Raw genomic sequence first — 23112 nt, 5'->3', positions numbered from 1 at the left:
GGACCCCAGGTCCCCTTCACAGGTTGTGCATGACCTCTGCAGTCACACAGGGCCCCAGGCTTTGCTTAATGCTTTGCTGTCAGCATCTTAGAATCCTAATTTTTTAATGAGGGAGTCCACATTTTCACATTGCACTGGGTACTGCAAATTACCTAGCTGGTCCTATCTAGAGAACAGTGGGTGGTGATTACGTAACTAAATCTACAACAATGAAGAGTTAGGAAAGTGCAATTTTTCTTAATGGGCATTGTCTTATCCAGTTAGCAAAAGGTCCTATAGCTGGCATGACAAACTGTATATTCATTCTTGCTAGGTGGACTTCTGTATAAATAAGTTGTTTTGTCTTCCAAAAAAAAAAGGTCAGCTTAAGTATGTTCCAAATAACTTTGACTTTGTGACTGAACCTAAAACAGTGAGGCCATGAGAAATCAGTTCTTATTTCATCAGAAATCAAGTCATTCCAATCTGGATTATCAGAAGAGGATAACCAAGATGGCAAACAAGGAAATCATTACAAGAAACTATTGATCAGAGTCCCTTCTTGAGCCTGAAGCTCTCGCTGCTGTTCAGTAAAGGATAAATTGTTTGTCCGCATCCTCAGGACGGCCACACTGGGCTCTGTGTGCCTTCTCTGTGCCCTGTGCATAACATTCCTGTGGAAAGCCACTCCATGTGCAGGAGCCATGCCTACTTCAGTGACTGAGAACGTGAAGATGCACTGGCCCCTAATTCAATGCGGTATGACAGTGTGGGCCCCACAGAAAGGACTGGAAAGGGCTAGAATTACCCCTCTCACTTCAGCCCACAAACTGGTTTCCAGGCCCAGCCTTGAAGCCTGACTGTAGGTCCCAGACCAGCCCCTCTGGATCCTGGCATTGTCCTAAGGAGCTAAGATAGCTGGGGGGTCCATGACTTCTTGGTTGATCAAAGTATTCCCACATTTGGTGAAGGACGGGAAGCTGGAGTACTGTTTCCAGTAAGAAATGAGGGACAAGAAAAACCAAACGAAAACCTCTGGATCAATTTGAAGCCTTACCCCAACAGGGGACTAGAGTGCAAGCTTTGTCCCAATGAGGGGAATTGAGGAAGGGGGTTTTTCTTAGTCCAGAAACAAATACTCAGGAGGACATGAAGGTATGTGGGGACCACACAAGTCTGCGGCCTGCTAAGGGCAGAACCAGGCCAAGGGGGAGCAGTGGCAGTGAGTCAACCTCAGCTCAATATAGGAAACAACTTTTACCTGGAGTCTGCTTTAAGCCCAGCTACTCACATGGTACAGTAGAGGGGCTGGAAGCCTTAGCATTTTTAAAAACTGGAATATAACAAATATTCAGAAAAGTGCACGTATAAATGAAAAGCTCTTTGAAATTTACATAACCTGAGATGACTACCAATTCCCCAGAAAGGCCTTCTTTCTGGTCAATACTCTCTTTTCAGGGTCACCGTTATCCCAACTTCCAACAGCATCTACAGGTTTGAACTGTGTTGCCCTTCATATAAATAGACTAGAGATTTGGATTTTTGTGTGTGTGCCTGGATTCTTAGGCCCAGTATTGCATCTGTGAGATTCAGCTGTATTGTTGCTGGTGGCTGTAGATGACTCATTCTCAGTATGTGAATCTAGAATTATTTATATAGCAAATCTACTTGCGTAATGAGCATCTGGGTGGTTTCCAGTTTGGGGCTGTTGTGAAGAATGCTGCTCTGATTATTCTGATGTGTGTCTTTTGGTGAGTATCTACATACGTACTCCTCTTTGGCAGGAGTGGAATTGCTGGGTTGTAGGGTATGTGTTTCAGTTGACACTGTCAATAGATTCCAGAATGTTTCAGTTTACACTCCCACCAGAAGTGTAAGATAACTTCAAGGCTTTGTCACCCTTGAAATGCTTCCCCTCTTTGTCCTGTCAGAGACCTCTGAAATGTTGCCATGAGAGGTGTGTCCCTGGTGGGGGCGGGAAGCCCATGCTCTTCTTACAAGTCACTTATACTGAGCCTCTCCCTCAGGAAACTGAGAGATTTGCCAAAAGTCAAGATCAGCGCAGGAAAGCATTGTGCACTTAAGGGCAAGGAAGGAACCCTGCGGACTGCAGAGAGACCCGTGAGGCTGCCCTCTGGCTCTGTGCCTCACCTGCGGCCCTGAGCTGTCATTCTGGCCCTCAAGTCTTTGCCTAGCCTCAGCTGCTAGTCTGTGAAAACCACAAAGTTGGCAGTTGTCCCACAGGACTTGCTCCATCACTGAGCAGAGACCTCATCTCCTATGTTGCCTGGGGCAGAAGAGAGCAGTGTTGGTGTCCCCATGCCCCCAGAAGGAGGAGAGCCCCCAGCTGTACAGACCCTTCCAACCTGGTCCACAGACTCATCACCAATGCTCCCTCCTCAACCTCCAAACTGGCCTACTTCTCTGCTTTTCTTCAAAACAGGAATTATGTTGGACATTTTCTTCCCCAGCCCCAAAATAGGAAAGAGATGGGAACAGCTAATCTGGTCCAGCTGCTGATTTTGCTACTTAAAGATTTTTTTTTTTTAATAGTAATTCTCTCTTTGGTTTTCCCTCACATCTGTACAATCTTCCACCTCCCCACCACTCTCCCCCCCCCATATCCACCCTTTACAAAATCACCCGACTAGGGTCCAGGGAATGTTTCTTTCTCAGCTGCCTACAACTGGCATCCACCTAGCTGAGCAGGCTCCTCCTTAGTGGTGCCAAGTCTCCCACGCTGGAGTTTTCACCTCTTGCCTTATGCACATTCGGATTGAATCACTGCTGCTACCTGTGAGTTATAGCACGTTTCACCCCAGGTGGTGTCCTAGCCTTCTGGCATCACAGTCTTGCTTTCTGAGAAGTATGCAGGGTAGGCAGATGTGACAAGAAAAATCCCCAAATACACAGCCCAAGTAGCTCGCATTGCTTTGTGAATTGCCATATGCTAAACTACATTCATGCATTCACTCATTTATCCCACCCACAGCTCCTGGGCACTTAACTTAGGGCCACCTTGATGCAAGAGGCTGGGGTGTATGCAGACGTGTACTTGCCACATGGCTCGCACTGAAGAAGTTTATGCTGTAGGCTGGTAAGAAGGGCATTTTAGGATTTAACACAAACTGAGACTCTGACGGTGAAAAGCGCTTGGGGCACTGACTTTGATCAAGGTGATTTCAGCTAGATCACTGTGGGACTGGAGGCACTAACTCCCCCAGAATTCCTAGGGACCCCTTTCCAAGTGCAGCTTATTATCTGTAGTTAAACTGGTAAACATAAAGGAGCAGGGTTTGTGGTCCTACCAATGCCACCCTCAACGTCTGCAGCGGCCAGTGCAACCTCACTGTCCATCCTCTGCTCTTGCTTCCCTCTCTGGCAGTGGCAGAGATGAAGCCACCCCTACTCCCGACCCCATCCCAGGCGACAGTCTCCACTCTCTGCTTCTTAAGGGATTCCGCTGCTAGTTTTGTGACATCTCAAGTCAAATATAGAACTTTTGATCAGGTGGTAGATGGAATCTTTATCCTCAGATTCTGCATGGGTCTACAATTTAAAGATGCCACGTTTTGTCTAAGAATGTGGACATTTTTCAGTGACATTTCTGAAATTTTTTTTAGGAGGCAATTATAAAGTCATGCTTGGCTTAGGCAGTCCCGAGGGAATTATCAGATACAGGTTAGATTTCCCTGGAAAGCCTATGGGAAAGGATTTTCTTTAAGAGTATAGAGGTGAAATTATCTCATTTTTGGCTGAAGAGAATCTAGTGACAGAGCTTTTCACATTCTTAGTGTGGAGAGCCCTCTGAAGCTTTCAGTTTTACCCCTGGGTTTCTGCTCCAGGACAGGGAGGGGAAAGGAACTCAGAAAGAAAAGGAAATTGCAACCATGAGGAATTACTAAGGCAGCAAGCACTGAAAGAGGGTAGAATGCCTTTCTATCTGGATATCTGCAATTATCAGCATCACCCATACTCAGTATGATGCTTGTCTAATGAATGAATAAGTGAATAAATGAATGAATGAAAATAAATTACGTTATTGTGTTAGAAAAAGCAACAAGAAGAATAAAGCCTTGAAAATGTCTTTTTGGTCTAGCGGGTTTCAGGCCCTGATGAAACTCAGGTTCTTGATGTCTCATTGCAGAAAGAATTCAGTGAGAGACAAAGTATAGGTAAGAGGTGGATTTATTTAGAGAGAAACACAGTCCACAGACAGAGTGTGGGCCACATTAGAAGGCAAAAGAGGCCTAAAACAGTTTATTTTGGATGATGCCCCCAAAACGAATGGGGGACAGAAGTGTGTGCCATAATTCCTTGGGTGCCGTTAAGGAAGTCTCACTACCAAAAAACCTTGATGATATAATTGTTCCACACGATTGATTGTACAAGCTCCTTGGGAGCTGGTAATGAAAGGTGCGTGGACTGACAGCGGTCTGCAGTTGAGTAACATTGGCCTAGACAAGCCTATTGTCACAGTCATGCAGGACAGTTGGTCTCAACTGCAGTTAAATTCCTAGGTGCGATCCCCTTTGACAGAGAAGCCTTGCCTTCTTCTGAGAATGATGGATGTGTTGAGAGTGGTTCTTAGTCTTGGTTGTACACTGAAATCACTGGGGAAACCTTCAGACGGGGGCTCTCACCCCAGACATCTTGATTTGACTGGGTTGGGTAGTGGCCTGGGCATTTGAGAGTTTCTAGGTGCTCAGGTGACTCTGACGGCAGCCAAGGTCGAAGGCCGCTGCTCTTACTCTAGGCTAGTTGTTGCTCAACATTAATGTGTGTAAGAATGATTTAAAGAGCTTGTGTGAAATGCATTGTTGAACCCCAGTGCCAAAGACTCTAATACAGTAGGGTCATGGAAACTGCACTTTTTAAAAACAATTAGCCCAAGAGATTTTGATGTATTAGTAGGTGGACCATAATACTTTGAAGAGCACCGCTTTAAATAATTTTCTGGACTGGTTAGAACAGGTAGGCTGGAATATGCAAAGAAGAGACACAGTGGTTCAGATTTGAAGCCACATCAAAATTTGTTTCCTTTCCTTTCCAGAGGATCTCAACCATCTTGCACTGTTGGAGGGAATGTAAATTGATACAGCCATACTGTGGAGAACAGTATGGAGATTGCTTTAAAAATTAAGAAAAAAAAAAAAAAAACTACCATAAACCCAGCAACCCCACTACTGGGCATACAACCCAAGAAAACTAAATTGAAAAAGACACTTGTACCCCAGTGTTCTTAGCAGCACTATTTACAATAGCTAGGACATGGAAGCATCCTAGATGTCCACCCTAAAGAAGTTGTGGCACAGATATACAATGGGACATTGCTCAGCCATAAAAAGGAATGCATTTGAGGCAGTTCTAGTGAGGTAGATGAATCTAGAAGCTGTTATACAGAGTGAAGTAAGTCAGAAAGAGAAAAACAGATGTTGTATGAACGCATATGTACGGAATCTAGAAAAATGGTACTGATGAACATATTTGCAGGGCAGCAATAGAGATGTATATGTGGAGAACAGATTTGGGACACAGCAGGGGAAGGGGAGGATGGGATGAACTGAGAGAGTAGTATTGACATATATACACTACCATGTGTAAAAATGATAGTGGGAAGCTGCTATATGATGCGGGGAGCTCAACCTGGTGCTCTGTGACAATCTAGAGGGGTGGGATGGGGTGGGGGTAGGGGAGAGATTCAGGAGGGAGGGGAGATATGGAGGTACTAGTGGCTGATTCATGTTGTATGGCAGAAGCCAACACAATATTGTAAAGTAATTATCTTCCAATTAACACTTTAAAAAATAGTGTCCAGTGAAACCTGGGAGTTAGTGGATAACTTTGTCTGTGAACTTGTCAATCTAATATTATTAATACTCAATCCTATTTCATGTGGATGTCTCTGCCTCCGCACTCTCAAATCATCTTTCTGTGCTTCAGTTCAGTTCAGTTCAGTCGCTCAGTTGTGTCTGACTCTCTGCGACCCCATGAATCGCAGCACACCAGGCCTCCCTGTCCATCACCAACTCCCAGAGTTCACTCAGACTCACGTCCATCGAGTCTGTGATGCCATCCAGCCATCTCATCCTGGGTTGTCCCCTTCTCCTCCTGCCCCCAATCCCTCCCAGCAGCAGAGTCTTTTCCAATGAGTCAACTCTTCTCATGAGGTGGCCAAAGTACTGGAGTTTCAGCTTTAGCATCATTCCTTCCAAAGAAATCCCAGGGCTGATCTCCTTCAGAATGGACTAGTTGGATCTCCTTGCAGTCCAAGGGACTCTCGAGTCTTCTCCAACACCACAGTTCAAACGCATCGATTCTTCAGTGCTCAGCCTTCTTCACAGTCCAACTCTCACATCCATACATGACCACAGGAAAAACCATAGCCTTGACTAGACGGACCTTAGTTGGCAAAGTAATGTCTCTGGTTTTGAATATGCTATCTAGGTTGGTCATAACTTTTCTCTCAAGGAGTAAGGATCTTTTAATTTCATGGCCGCAGTCACCATCTGCAGTGATTTTGGAGCCCCCCAAAATAAAGTCTGACACTGTTTCCACTGTTTCCCCATCTATTTCCCATAAAGTGATGGGACCAGATGTTATGATCTTCGTTTTCTGAATGTTGAGCTTTAAGCCAACTTTTTCACTCTCCTCTTTCACTTTCATCAAGAGGCTTTTTACTTCCTCTTCACTTTCTGCCATAAGGGTGGTGTCATCTGCATATCTGAGGTTATTGATATTTCTCCCGGCAATCTTGATTCCAGCTTGTGTTTCTTCCAGTCCAGCGTTTCTCATGATGTACTCTGCATAGAAGTTAAATAAGCAGGGTGACAATATATAGCCTTGACGTACTCCTTTTCCTATTTGGAACCAGTCTGTTGTTCCATGTCCAGTTCTAACTGTTGCTTTCTGTGCTTAGCCTAAAAGGAAATGCTATAACTATAGGTCTAAGATAGCTGAGGCCAGGCTTAGAAGCAGCCAGGGCCAATCACAATGGTATTATGATGGAAGAGGCATCCCCAACTAGTCTTTGTACACTGCAGAGCTATTTTACTAGCTGCATGACTTTATAATGATAGCAGACCAAAGATATCTTTGATCAGGATGAGGTTGTTTATTCCTGCAAATGAGCCATCATGAGCCAGGCTTTGCTTAGTTGGTTTAGGAAATTGAAAGTCAGAGAGAGAGAAAATGAATCTCATTGATAAACACACTGAAGTCAAGGTGCTATTGCAATCGAAGCACTCACATTCTTCTTATTAACACAGAGAACGTAGGTCCTGGTAATTTACCTCCTTGGGTTAGTACCCATGTGCTTGTGGGTGGCTACAAATTCAGGCCTCAAATGAGGATATTGTTAATGCATAGAGGGAAAAGGTCCCTGGGGACCGGTTCTCTAAACATTAGCAACAAGTACATGGTCCTTGGGGGCTGGTCCTCTAAACATTAGCCCACTCCACTGAAACAGCTGAAGTCTGAATGCATGCTGCATGCTAAGTCACTTCAGTCATGTCTCACTCTTTGCAACTCTATGGACTGTAGCCTGCCAGGCTCCTCTGTCCATGGATTCTCCAGGAAAGAATACTGGAGGGGTTGCCATGCCCTCTTCTGGGGGATCTTCCCAACCCAGGGATCAAACCCATGTCTCTCAGGTCTCCTGCACTGGCAGGTGGGTTCTTTACCACTAGCACCACCTGGAAATTTTTTAAAAAGAGAGAATTGTGAATATTAACAGAAAGTCTTTTCAACGATTTCTGAAATGATATATTTTTAGTGATCTTGAGGTCCTAAATCAACTAAAACTTAGTTGAGTTAAATTCAGTACACACCTTCTTTTCATGGAGAACTCTTCTGACAGTTGGCTATGAATAATTTGGAAGTTCTAATGATTCTGATACCCCATGGATGTGTTCTGATTACCCAGGACAAATCCACTTTACTTACATTGTCCTTGTATAATGATTAAAGGTGTTCTCTTTCAATCAAAAGGGTCCCAGTTTGGGTGACAACTTTTAAGGTTTTTTTTTTTTTTTTTCCTAGTAGATCAATGAATGTAAATTTTGTCTTTTTTAAGTTTGTAATCACTGAAGTGAGTAATCCACATTAAGAAATGGAAGTGGTAGATATATTTGTTTAAAAATAACTATTACAACATTTGAAAAGTTTTATAAGATGAATTCAATAGGAATCCAACAATAATTTTTAAAAATCTCTCAGGAAGTTAAGACTTTTCGATAGAAACTGTTGACTCTTCTCTGCCTCAATGCCCTTTCACTTGAGGAATCCACACTTGCCAAAGGCCATCAGATAAAACTGTAACTGGATTTTCTTTAAATAAATTAAAAAAGAGACTTACTTTTGAATCTTACAATGAGCATCTACCACCCTAGCTAAGACAAAAGAGACTCAAATCCCTTGTTCTATGGAGGGTCCTCAGGAAATGAGGAGATATATACAAAATGTTCTGCCATGAAACTATTGTCCCTTGAGCAGTGCCTGATCCAAATAAATAAATAAATAAGTGTATGTCTTCGGCATTAAGTGGATCCACTAGCAGAACTATCAGTCCTGCCACCCAGTCTCATCTCTTTCTAGCCCATCACCGGGCTCAGTTTCCGGCTCATTTCCTAGGTCAGCCTCATCCAACATGGGAATGAAGACTGTGTCAGCAGGCTTCCGCGTCTAGTGCTCGAGGTGCCACTGAGAGGGGTGGAAAAGTGGCTGCCCATCACATCATCGTCTTCATCATCAATACGACTTCCACTTATCTGAGTGCCCACCACAGGACAAGAGCTGTTTCAAGCACTCTACTTACTTTATACAACCTCTTGAGGAGGTACTATTGTAGCCTCCATGTGACAAAGAAACTGAGGCACAAATATAGGCTAAGCACCTTGCCCAAGTTTACACAAGTAATAAGACGTGGAGTCAGGATTCAAAATGAAGCAGTCTGATTCCAGAGCTTGTGCTCCTAACCTTTTTCTCTACCTCCACTCTAATATGAACGACAATCTGGATGGCAAATCGCCATTTCTCCTAACACTGTTTCCCTCTCTAGCTACTTTTCTCCTTCCTTTACAGCAAATTCCTGGAACAACATGACTATAATTGCTTTTTCCAGTTTCTCTTCTGCCATTTCTTCTTGAATCCTCTCCAATCAGGCATTCACCCTAAGTCAAGTGAAATTGCTCAGTCGTGTCCAACTCTTTGCAATCCCATGGACAGTAGTCTGCACCAGGCTCCTCCGTTCATGGGATTTTCTAGGCAAGAGTACTGGAGTGGGTTGCCATTTCCTTCTCCAGGGAATCTTCCCGACCCAGGGATCAAACCCAGGTCTCCCACATTGATAGACAGACGCTTTACTGTCTGAGCCACCAGGGAAGTCCGCAGGCATTCACCCTACCACTTCACTAAAATCGTTCCCTTAAAGTAAGTAATGGTCTCCATGTTGATAGATCCAATGGGAATTCTCAGTTCTCATCTTCCTTGAGGAGTCAATAGCTAAGAAGCTGATCACTCCCAACTCCTTGAAAACCTCTCTTCATCAGCTGCCAGGGCACCAGTTTCCTTACCTCACTGGCCATTGCTCTTCAGCACCTCTTGATATCCCTGACGACATCCTAATACTGGTGTGTTTCTGGGCGCAGTTCCTGGAATTCCTCTCTTGTCTATCTACTCTCTTCTTGATGATCTCATTCAATTTTATAGGCTCCTCTGTCCATGGAATTCTCCAGGCAAGAATACTGGAGTGGGTAGCCATTCCCTTCTCCAGGGGATCTTCCCAACACAGGGATCAAACCTGGGTGTCCTACATTGGAGGCAGATTCTTCACCCTCTGAGCCATCAGGGAAGACTTTCTACACGATAGCATTTGTATCTCCAACCTATTTTTTTTCTCCCTTGAACTCCAGGCTCTACTATAATGCAAACATCATATGAAAGTGAGCTCCTGTATGAAACTCAACAAAAATCCCAGTGAAATTGATTTCCCCTGCCACCTTCTCTATCTTGTCAACATGGCATCCACTGCTACCCCTCATCCAAGCCCTCACCATCTCCTGGCCATATTATTGTAATAGCTTATTAACTGGGCTTCCTGCTTCTACCCTCATACCCTTTTCAGTCTGTTCTCAACATAGCAACCAGAAAGATCTTGTTTAAATGTGAGTCAGATCATGTTACTGCTCTGCTCAAAATAATGCAACAGTTTCTCATTGCACTGTGTGGCAGATTATATTCTCCAAAGAGAATTTATTCTGCAATTGTAATTCCTATCCCACATGCTCCTCTTATGACTTTAGAGAAATGAGATTTGTTTTCTCTCCTTTAAATCTGGACAGGCTTATGACTGTGTGGCAAAAGTGATACAAGTAACTTTCAAGGCCAGATCAGCTTTTGAGTCTTCCCAGATTCGAAGTGTGATAAACACTGGGGAAACATCACAGGACACAGACAAGCCATCTTCACTATGCCCTGTCCAAACTCCTGACCCACACATTCATCATAATGACTGCTTTATGATACTAAGTTTTCAGGTGGCTTGTTACAGAGCAAAGATAACTAGAACATTAGGTAAAACCAAAGTGCTTTGCTTATAATAGCTATAAGGTCTCCCATGCTCCAGCTTTGTTATAGCTCTGACCTCATCTCCTACCACTCTCCCACTTCCACCCCAGGCTTCCTGGCCTGCTTGCTATTTTTTAATTACATTAAGCAGGTCCCTGCATCGAGGTCTTTATATTTGTTATTCTCACTGCTTGGAGGTTTCTGCCCATCCCCTCTGTTATCTTCAGATTTAATCTCTCATCTTCTTCAAATTTCTCTTTCCAGTCTTCCCTGATGTGACATCCAGGCTCCAAGATGATGCCAGGGATAGACACCGCCTTGTATCATGCTACGGCAGAGCCCACCCCCACAGTGAATAGACTGGGTCATGTAACCAATAAGTCATGGAAGAAATGGCAGACTGTGACTTCCAAGGCTCGGTTACAAAAGACCTTGTGGCTTACATCTTGCCTTCTTGGGTCATTCAGTCTGGGGGAAGCCAGTTGCCCTGTCCAGAGGAGACATGAGCAGTTTTATGGAGAGGCCCATACGGTGAGGAACTGACACCTCCTGCCAAGAGCCATGAGAGGAAGAGATCTCGGAAGTGGATTCTGCAGTCTATTCAAGCCTTTAGATGACTGCAGCACAGCTGACATTTTGATTGCAAACTCATTAACAATTCCAACCAAGAACTACCCAGCTAAGCTACTAGTGAATTCTTGACTCACAAAAATTGTGAAATAATAGATGTTTGTTGTTTTAAGCTGCTAAAGCCTGGGATAAATTGTTACTCAGAAAAAGATAGCTAAAGCAGCCTTTTTTGTTGTTTAGTTGCTAAGTCATGACTGAATTTTTGCAACCTCCACAGACTGTAGCCCGCCAGGCTCCTCTGTCCATGGGATTTCCTAGGCAAGAATAGTGGAGTGGGTTGTTATTTCCTTCTCCAGGGGATCTTCCTGACCCAGGGATCAAGCCCATGTTTTCTGCATTGGCAGGCAAGCTTTACTGCTTAGCCACCAGGGAAGTCCTCCAACAGTTCCGGCTCTCTCTTCCCAATGTTCTCTGTCCCCCTTACCTGGTATATTTTCTCTGCTATGCTTATTACCATTTAATAAACTATATATTTTACTTACTTATCTTTATTACTGATTCCCCTCCTACTCTTCACTGTAATGTTAAGCTCTAAGAGGATAGACATTTTTGCCTGTTTCATTCATGGCTAATCTCCTGTACCAGGCATATAGCCAGAACTCAGCAAATTTGTTTAAAAATGATAAATCTCACATGGCACTCTGTGATCATTTGGCTATGGCTACCTGAAGTCCTGTGTTAATAAAAAGATTGTCTGAGTTGAGTAGGAAGAAGGCTGCAATCGATTAGTGATGCCTGCTAAGTGTGTAAAGAGTCGTGGTGGCAACATGCTCTCCATGCATTTGCCACCCTTGCTCTACTCCTATATCTTTTCATCAGGCACAGTTCATACCCAGTTAGCCAGTCCTAATGATAACAATGTTTATGTTTTCTCAGTGCACTCAGAGAAAGCAACTTGCTCTACAATTTAACATTCAAAATGTTTAGGAAAGTTATTTCTCTCCTAACTCTCCATACAAATGCCAAGATTCAGTCTGTCTGCTGGCTCTTGACTACTTTCTGGGGAGGCAAAGAATAACCTGCTACCATTATCTTTCAACAAACTCTACAAAAAACATAGACTATAAACACTAAGAAATGAAAATTATATGACTTACTGTGGGGGAATTTTAACCTTGAAAACTGTCCAACAATAGAATTCAGAGTTTATACAGGAGTTTGAGAGCAATTTTCAAAATGGATAAAATATTTATGTAGCCCATGAAAATACCACCAACTCTGTTATGAATCGGAGGATGGAATGCCATTTTCATGAAAACCAAATCTGCAGCATTGCTTATGGACCTGATGAGCCTCTTTGACAACATTACTCTCCTATATTCATTCAAAAATATCTTCTAACCTCTTACTATGTTCTTGATATTGCTTTATGTAAGGTGAATTAAACAGAGTCCCTGCCTCAAACATTTCACATTCTCTTCCTCAAGTAGCATAATTTTCTGACTGGCTCTGTTGACTCCAGTTAGATAGTCAGAACTCAAGGGTCTAAGAGATTACTATGTTTAGCATCAGCTCTTTGTTCCTTATCACATGGAATGCAAGACATTAGTGTTTGTATTAATGCACAGATGCAGGGCTAGAGCAAGGATGGTAAGTACATGGCGAACATGTTGCCACCACTACTGTTTACACACTTAACAGGCATCACTAATCAATTGCAGCCTTCTTCCTACTAAACTCAGTGTCCTTATCACATGGAATGCAAGACATTAGTGAAATTCCCCATGGAGTTTCACTCAGCCTGCCCATTTTTAGTTCAGTTCAGTTCAGTTCAGTTCAGTCTCTCAGTCGTGTCCGACTCTTTGCGACCCCATGAATTGCAGCACGCCAGGCTTCCCTGACCATCACCAACTCCCAGAGTTCACTCAGACTCACATCCGTCGAGTCCGTGATGCCATCCAGCCATCTCATCCTGGGTCGTCCCATTCTCCTCCTGCCCTCAATCCCTCCCAGCAGCAGAGTCTTTTCCAATGAGTCAACTCTTCGCATGAGGCGGCCAAAGTACTGGAGTTTCAGATTTAGCATCATTCCTTCCAAAGAAATCCCAGGGTTGATCTCCTTCAGAATGGACTGGTTGGATCTCCTTGCAGTCCAAGGGACTCTCAAGAGTCTTCTCCAACATCACAGTTCAAATGCATCAATTCTTCGGCACTCAGCTTTCTTCACAGTCCAACTCTCACATCCATACATGACCACTGGAAAAACCATAGCCTTGACTAGACGGACCTTAGTTGGCAAAGTAATGTCTCTGCTTATGAATATGCTATCTAGGTTGGTCATAACTTTTCTTCCAAGGAGTAAGTGTCTTTTAATTTCATGGCTGCAGTCACCATCTGCAGTGATTTTGGAGCCCCAAAAATAAAGTCTGACACTGTTTCTACTGTTTCCCCATCTATTTCCCATGAAGTGATGGGACCGGATGTCATGATCTTCGTTTTCTGAATGTTGAGCTTTAAGCCAACTTTTTCACTCTTCTCTTTCACTTTCATCAAGAGGCTTTTACTTCCTCTTCACTTTCTGCCACAAGGGTGGTATCATCTGCATATCTGAAGTTATTGATATTTCTCTTGGCAATCTTGATTCCAGCTTGTGTTTCTTCCAGTCCAGCGTTTCTCATGATGTACTCTGCATTTAAGTTAAATAAGCAGGGTGACAATATACAGCCTTGACGTACTCCTTTTCCTATTTGGAACCAGTCTGTTGTTTCATGTCCAGTTCTAACTGTTGCTTCCTGACCTGCACACAGATTTCTCAAGAGGCAGGTTAGGTGGTCTGGTATTCCCATCTCTCTCAGAATTTTCCACAGTTTATTGTGATCCACACAATCAAAGGCTTTGGCATAGTCAATAAAGCAGAAATAGATGTTTTTCTGGAACTCTCTTGCTTTTTCCATGATACAGTGGATGTTGGCAATTTGATCTCTGGTTCCTCTGCCTTTTCTAAAACCAGCTTGAACATCTGGAAGTTCACGGTTCACATATTGCTGAAGCCTGGCTTGGAGAATTTTGAGCATTACTTTACTAGCATGTGAGATGAGTGCAATTGTGCGATAGTTTGAGCATTCTTTTGCATTGCCTTTCTTTGGAATTGGAATGAAAACTGACCTTTTCCAGTCCTGTGGCCACTGCTGAGTTTTCCAAACTTGCTGGCATATTGAATGCAGCACTTTCACAGCATCATCCTTCAGGATTTGAAACAGCTCAACTGGAATTCCATCACCTTCACTAGCTTTGTTCGTAGTGATGCTTTCTAAGGTCCACTTGACTTCACATTCCAAGATGTCTGGCTCTAGATTAGTGATCACATCATCATGATTATCTGGGTGGTGAAGCTCTTTTTTGTACAGTTCTTCTGTGTATTCTTGCCACCTCTTCTTAATATCTTCTGCTTCTGTTAGGTCCATACCATTTCTGTCCTTTATTGAGCCCATCTTTGCATGAAATGTTCCCTTGGTATCTCTAATTTTCTTGAAAAGATCTCTAGTCTTTCCCATTCTGTTCTTTTCCTCTATTTCTTTGCATTGATCAATGAAGAAGGCTTTTTTTTATCTCTTCTTGCTATTCTTTGGAACTCTGCATTCAGATGCTTATATCTTTCCTTTTCTCCTTTGCTTTTCGCCTCTCTTCTTTTCATGGCTATTTGTAAGGCCTCCCCAGACAGCCATTTTGCTTTTTTGCATTTCTTTTCCATGGGGATAGTCTTGATCCCTGTCTCCTGTACAATGTCACAAACCTCATTCCATAGTTCATCAGGCACTCTATCTATCAGATCTAGACCCTTAAATCTATTTCTCACTTCCACTGTATAATCATAAGGGATTTGATTTAGGTCATACCTGAATGGTCTAGTGGTTTTCCCTACTTTCTTCAATTTGAGTCTGAATTTGGCAATAAGGATTTCATGATCTGAGCCACAGTCAGCTCCCGGTCTTGTTTTTGTTGACTGTATAGAGCTTCTCCATCTTTGGCTGCAAAGGATATAATCAATCTGATTTTGGTGTTGACCATCTGGTGATGTCCATGTGTAGAGTCTTCTCTTGTGTTGTTGGAAGAGGGTGTTTGCTATGACCAGCGCATTTTCTTGGCAAAACTCTATTAGTCTTTGCCCTGCTTCATTCCGCATTCCAAGGCCAAATTTGCCTGTTACTCCAGGTGTTTCTTGACTTCTTACTTTTGCATTCCAGTCCCCTGTAATGAAGAGGACATCTTTTTTGGGTGTTAGTTCTAAAAGATCTTGTAGGTCATCATAAAACCATTCAACTTCAGTTTCTTCAGGGTTACTGGTTGGGGCATAGACTTGGATAACTGTGATATTGAATGGTTTGCCTTGGAGATGAACAGATATCATTCTGTCATTTTTGAGATTGCATCCAAGTACTGCATTTCAGACTCTTTTGTTCCTCAAATCCAGAAACTTTTTTCTTTCATGAGGCAGAATTTCAGTTCCATCTTCTTAAGTTCAAGTGTCACTCTGAAAGGATTCTGGGTACTTTAAGATAATGACTGTCCAGGTTCCTTCTGGGAAGAGGAGAGAAGTCTGGTATGGGAGGCATCATGGACACTAGGTCTGGTCAAGACCCATCAGCCAAACTGCACCTTGCATGCATCACAGGCATGTGAGGTAGGTCTGGGTAGAGGGTGTGGGTAATGTAATGGTTTTCCAACTTATTGGCTGTAAGATAACTTTGGAAGATCCAAGTGGAAAAACCTGTTAGGTAGTAAAAAATACAGCCAATAAATCAGTCACTCGTCAGTCCATCATTGTATTGGTGACAGGTGACATGCAAGGACTACAGAACAAGAGGATTGAGGATCCTCAAGGGATCCTAGGGCACATCAACATTTTTCATACCTTATCTCATTTGATCCTCACTGTAACCACTGTGGTAGGGAGAAAGGAGATTGTTTAGATCTTATTTTATAGGTGAGAGGTGAGAAGCTGTGAAAGACTGGGTTTCATTCAAGATCTCATGGAGCAAAGTCAAGAAAAGGCCTTGTGGGGCCCCTTTTGCAACATCATGATTCTGTGACATGGCCTTCCAGAGAAAAAGTATTAGTATTACTTAAATTATGTAGTTTTTGCACTTTTGATGATCACTCCAGCCATTCCCTCCTTATATATGGGAAAGCAAGAAACGTTTGCAACAGTTTGATTTCCTTTACATGCTGCAGATGGAACACAGGACTAGAGTCGAAGCATCTTAGATGATTCCCATCACCCTGCCTGTGGCTGACTGCCTTCCATCTCCAAACATATCTCTTTTTTCCCACTAAAATGAGCCAAAGAAATGTAGCTGGAACTCTGATAACTTTTATATTTTTTGTAACACAGTGGTTTAGACAAAGATGAACGGATTTAAACAAAACAAGTTAAAACTAATTTCTTCTTTGCAAATGCCAAACTTCAACTCTATGTGCCTTGAAATTCCTTGGCAAAACACTGAATTCTGGGGAATCTGAGTTTATTTGAGGAATGTTAGGAGGAAGCAGGCTACCTACCCTCCCAGCTCATTGTTAGATTTAGCCATGAGAGGGTTTTCTCTGATTTGCTTGAGGTACTGTAACTATGAAACACAGTGATGGTTTGAAACCCTCCCTTGTCTACCTGCCAGAAGGAGTAGGGTGTTTGCTTGGCTCTGTTTTAGAGCAACAATCAGGCAGTGGACAAGCAGGTCCTGAGTTACAGTGCTTTCTGAGAATAGCATGAGCTCATCCCATCCTCCCAACCTCTGCTAACAAATCTCCAGGAACTTTACGGAAACAAGACAAGCCTCGGAATGCCCAGTCTTCTTGATGGGGCAATTCCCATGGAAGTGTGATTTAAAAAAGAAATGGACCTCATGAGCAGAGTAATAAGAACTGTTCTTACCATTACATCAAGCAATTTATCTGGGCACTGTGCTAGCAATGTTATTACATCATTTCATTGAATATTTGTATTACTCTAGTAGGAGGTATAATTTCCTCCATTTTACAGATGAATAAACTGATTCTCAGAGATATCATATAGCTTGCTAAGGATCACAAAGATGTTAGGAGGTGGGGCAATGAGTGCCTGACTCCAATATCGGAAGTATGATATGACACCTCTTCTACCCAGGTAGAGACTTTGTCCCTTGGGTAGGGAGTTTATTCCTCATCTACCTGGCTGCTTTCTGGGTCACTCTTCTCTCCTGGACAGGGCTCACACAGTCCTTGATCACACCGTGGTGCTGTGAGGCTGGAGGGCTAGCAACAAACGGAGGCAGGGTTGCCAAATTTAGCAAACAAAAAAACAAGATGACCAGTTAGGACTGAATTTCAGATAAACAAAAGCAAATATTGCATGGGACATACCTATACTAAAGTTTTTGGGTGGTTCATTTGAAATTCAAGTTTAACTGGGTGCCCTGTGCTGAGTTTGGTAATATCAGATGGGAGGAGACCATTCCAGGCTTCAACCAGCACAGTGCTGGGCTCTGCACTCCTTCCCAAGCTGGTTGTTCAAGCAAACATCCTTCTCCCAAATTTCTCAAATCTCCAGAGACTCAGCCTGCTTTTCTCTCTATTGATGGGTCCCTCTGCCCAGTCTTTGGAAAGACTATGGAAAATTCTGAAAGAGATGGGAATACCAGACCACCTAACCTGCCTCTTGAGAAACCTATATGCAGGTCAAAAAGCAACAGTTAGAACTGGACATGGAACAACAGACTGGTTCCAAATAGGAAAAGGAGTACGTCAAGGCTGTATATTGTCACCCTGCTTATTTAACTTAAATGCAGAGTACATCATGAGAAACGCTGGGCTGGAAGAAACACAAGCTGAAATCAAGATTGCTGGGAGAAATATCAATAACCTCAGATATGCAGATGACACCACCTTTATGGCAGAAAGTGAAGAGGAACTAAAAAGCCTCTTGATAAAAGTGAAAGAGGAGAGTGAAAAAGTTGGCTTAAAGCTCAACATTCAGAAAACGAAGATCATGGCATCTGGTCCCATCACTTGCTGGCAAATAGATGGGGAAACAGTGGAAACAGTGTCAGACTTTATTTTTGGGGGGCTCCAAAATCACTGCAGATGGTGATTGCAGCCATGAAATTAAAAGACGCTTACTCCTTGGAAGAAAAGTTATGACCAACCTAGATAGCATATTCATAAGCAGAGACATTACTTTGCCAACTAAGGTCCGTCTAGTCAAGGCTATGGTTTTCCTGTGGTCATGTATGGATGTGAGAGTTGGACTGTGAAGAAAGCTGAGTGCCAAAGAATTGATGCTTTTGAACTGTGGTGTTGGAGAAGACTCTTGAGAGTCCCTTGGACTGCAAGGAGATCCAACCAGTCCATTCTGAAGGAGATCAGCCCTGGGATTTCTTTGGAAGGAATGATGCTAAAACTGAAATTCCAATACTTTGGCCACCTCATACGAAGAGTTGACTCATTGGAAAAGACTGCTGCTGGGAGGGATTGGGGGCAGGAGGAGAAGGGGACGACAGAGGATGAGATGGCTGGATGGCATCATTGACTCGATGGATGTGAGTCTGAGTGAACTCTGGGAGTTGGTGATGGACAGGTAGGCCTGGCGTGCTGTGATTCATGGGGTCACAAAGAGTCCGACATGACTGAGCGACTGAACTGAACTGAACTGCCCAGTCTTGGAGCTTACCTAATGGCTCATTACGTAACGAATCCACTTGCGATGCAAGAGACATAGGAGATGTGAGTTTGATCACTGGGTTAGGAATATCCCCTGGAGGAGGAAATGGCAACCCACTCCAGTATTCTTGCTTAGAGAATCCCATGGACAGAGGACCCTGGCAGGCTAGAATCCAGGGGGTTGCAAAGAGCTAGAAACAACTGAAGTAACTGAGCCCTTGTTGCCCAGTCCCAAAGGAAAATAGTTACCTAGAGTTCTCATGGTTCCCAGCGTCCTTTTGCTGGTCCTCAAAATAAACATGCATGCCCTCTCTTTTTTATGGGTGTTTCATCTAACCATTACAACAACATGGACAAGGGTGGTAACAGGATTAATAAACATGGAGACATCATGATGCTTCCAAAATGATTACAAAGCTCTGTTGGTATTTATTTCCTGCTTTCTCGGCAGCAATCTTCCCCCCACCTCTTTCTTAGTGGGTTCTAGGAGTCGCCTCAGAGTGGTGCTGGAAATCCCTCAGGCCCCCAGCCTCCAGGCTGTGTCCTTTCATTTGAAGGGTGAAGCTCATTCATCTATCACTTCCCTCCCCTGCCCCTTAACCTGAAAAGGGCCACGTTCGGCCTTTGTCCCACATCACTGCACTGAATGGAACTCTAGCCAGAGGGCAGAGGTACCTACTGCACTGACTCGCCTTCACACTTGAAAATCAGCTGTCTCAGAAAACACTCCTTTCTCTACCTTATTGAGTCCTTCCCTCGTGGCTCAGATGGTAAAGAATCTGCCTGCAACGCGGGAGTCCTAGGTTTGATCCCTGGAGAAGTGAATAGCTACACACTCCAGTATTCTTACCTGGGAAATCCCATGGACAGAGGAGCCTGGTGGGCTACAGTTCGTGGGGTTGCAAAGAGTTGGACACAAATAAGCAACTTCCATTTTCATTTTTCTCTTTAAATCTGGGCAACAGCAAACATGCTCTGCCTTTAAACTTTTCCCTGTGCACCATCATGAGCCTGACTTCCAGCACAGCCAGTATTATTAATACAACGGTTGTTTCTCTTGATTTCTAGTGCTCTGGCTCCTCACATAGCTGCCCAGCTGCCATTACCCAGCTGCCTACTGGCTGACTCTGGACCGTAGACTGGGGAGTGAGGGGCGAAGGGGAGATTGTACAATGATTAAAAAGTAACTAAAAAAATCAGCTGGATTTCCCTGGCATTCCACTGGTTAAGAATCTGCTTGTCAATGCAGGGGACACGGGTTGAATCTCTGGTCTGGGAAGATCCCACATGCTGAGGGATGACTAAGTCCATGCGCCACAAGTACTTAAGCCTATGCACCTACAGCCCACGCTCTGCAACAAGAGAAGCCACCACGGCGAGAAGCCTGAGCACTGCAGCTAGAGTGGCCCCCGCTCACCGTAAGTAGAGGAAGCCTGTGGCGGCGACGGAGACCTAGCGTGAAGCAAAGCGGAGCGAAAGTGGCTCAGTGGTGTCCAGCGCTTTGTGACCCCATGGACTATACAGTCCATAGAATTCTCCAGGCCAGAATACTGGAGTGGGTAGCCTTTCCCTCCTCCAGGGGATCTTCCTAACCCAGGGATGGAACCCAGGTCTCCGCATTGCAGGCGAATTCTGTACCCACTGAACCACAAGGGAAGCCCAAGAATACTGGAGTGGGTAGCCTATCCCTTCTCCAGCAGATCTTCCTGACCCAGGGATCTAAGCGGGGTCTCCCTCATTGTAGGTGGATTCTTTACCAATTGAGCTATCAGGGAAGCCAAACCTAGCACAGCCAATAATAATAATAAAATACAAAATAAATAATTAGCTGACCTTAAATTTTTCTCCTTCTCATGCTTCTGGCTTCTCTTTAAACTCGAAAGACTCAGAGCCACTAGGCCCTCATTCCTGCACATTCCATGGTGTCTGCAAGTCTGGATCCCCACTTGCCTCCTCTAGTTTCCTACCAGGCCCTGTCAGGATTGACAGCCAGCCCCTCACTGGAGAATACAGGCCTTCCTATGAGAAAGGCAGACTGCGAATGGACTCCCGATAAACGTATTGTATAAGTAATATATTTATATTACTATAAATTACAGTGTTTAAAAAATGGGTAGTTAAAACAGCTCTACAGGAAATCATTTATTTTTTGCTTATGACTGTATACGCCAATCTGAGGAATACTGAAACATATACATATGGTTATGTTGATGATTCTTACAGGTTGAAAACTGATTTGATTTAGTACTGTAAAATATATAGACATAGTAAAATTGCGTCTTATTAAATTTAGAGGGAATGTTTATTGTTAAATAACCATAAATCTGCTTATTGAATTTAGCTCAAAGTACTTTTAATGTGGTTGCAAATGGACCTACAACCTACCAAATTCTACAGAATCCAGTGTCTCTTCACTTTTGCCAATATATGAGTATACATGCAAGAAACGTGGACAAATGAACAGAATGTGAAACTTACTCTCCATCTGCTAAGACTTAGAAGAAAGGAACATGTTTACTAGAATCTGAGTTAAAACACCACAAGCAAAGATAATACTGGTTCTCCTCATTACTCCTAGAAGCAGACTTTTGAGAAAAGTATTGTTTGTCCTTGGAGTTAAGGAGCTGAATCAACATTTGATATTATTATTTTACCTAAAAAGCTATCCTATTGAATAATTTAAGAAATAGCTTTTCTTTCATACCTTTTATAATCACTTTGGGAAATAAAACTCCCTAATATATTTATCACAGAAAGATACATGAAATATCAACATGTCCATCAAGTAATTATTACATTCATCACATTATAAAATACATCTTAATGCAGAAAACTTTCTTCCTTCTTATTTTTGTCAGAAAAATCAGAGAATTTTTGCTCCACTTAACCAAATTTGGCTCGTGTACTTAGAAGCAAACCACAAAACTATGGAGTCACAGATCTTTAGATTTCAAAGTGTCTTGGTGCCATGAGGGATACAGTTTAATCTTTTTACATCATCAGAGTTAATTGGAGGAAATGCAGGAGCTCACAGAGAGGGTGCTGGAAGCGGGTTGCACCTGGCAGAACATATGTCTAAATTTTGTCTGAATTTGCACATGAAGAAGCTGAGACCAAAGAAGGAAAATGATCAGGACAGTCTCCTGGCTGGTGAGAAGAATGGAGGAAGGGAGGGAGGGAGGGAAGAAGGAGGAAGGAAGGAAGGACCTGGGGCAAGATCTTCTGGTTTAGTGTTCTTTCCAGCATTGTCTCCTTAGAAGGTGCAAAATGACTGTGAGGATCCTCTGTATAAGAAGTCCAGAGGGTGCATTAAAATATTTTCATGAAAATGATGAAATATGCAATGTAGTTACTTTAAGAAAGAAAAATATATCCATATATATGACTAGGAGAATATATACCCTGATGTTGATGTTTGGCAGAAATCAACACAATATTGGAAAGCAATTATCCTTCAATTAAAAATAAATTTAATTATAAAAAAAGAAGAATATATACCCTGATGTTAGCTGTAGTCAATATTAACACTAGAATATAAACAACACGAGAGCGGAGTTTTGTCTTTTCGCTCATTGCTGTCTTCATGGCACCCATAACGATTTAGAGCACAGTTGTTGAGCCTGTCAGGCTACAGTCCATGGGGTCGAAAGAGTCGGACACGACTTTGCGACTAAAGAGAGAGGAGAGAGCTATTTGATGAATAAGGTGGCTATGTATGCTGGTTAGCTCAGGACAGCCCCATTTATGCCTACTGTCTGGAGTTGACCCCTTAGTGCTTCTTTCTAAAGTGTCACTCTAAATATCACTAAGTAATATAAATATATTTTTGAATAAGTGATTTATGAAAGATGGAAATATGGATTTGTTATTTTCTTCTATTGGTTTATCTGTATTTCCTAAACATTGTATAATGAACACGTATATTTGTGTAACAGGAAAAACAGATTTCTCTTTAGATAAAAAAAATTTGACTCGATCAAACCAGCTTCAACTGTTCAAATACTTAATTATATGAATCATTGTGATAATAGAATAAATATTATAATAAACCTCCAGAACAGAATAAAAACACACAAATATGATTTACAGACATAAAGTTAAAATACTCTGAAACACTGGAACAAAACTGAAAATTACAATTTTTTTTAAACTCCCATCACAGCAGAGTATGGTTTTCAAATCAAGTCATTTCTATGTAAAACTATTTGGCTACTGGGCCCTATAATTGATAAGAGGTTCTTTAAATGTATTAATTTGTTTAGATTCTGAAAAATAATGTTTTGTTATTTTTTTCCCCAGGATGTTT

Source organism: Ovis aries, chromosome 7 (assembly GCF_016772045.2).
Source record: "Ovis aries strain OAR_USU_Benz2616 breed Rambouillet chromosome 7, ARS-UI_Ramb_v3.0, whole genome shotgun sequence".
NCBI classification, from domain to species: Eukaryota; Metazoa; Chordata; class Mammalia; order Artiodactyla; family Bovidae; genus Ovis; species Ovis aries.
This window is presented reverse-complemented; position numbering follows the sequence as displayed.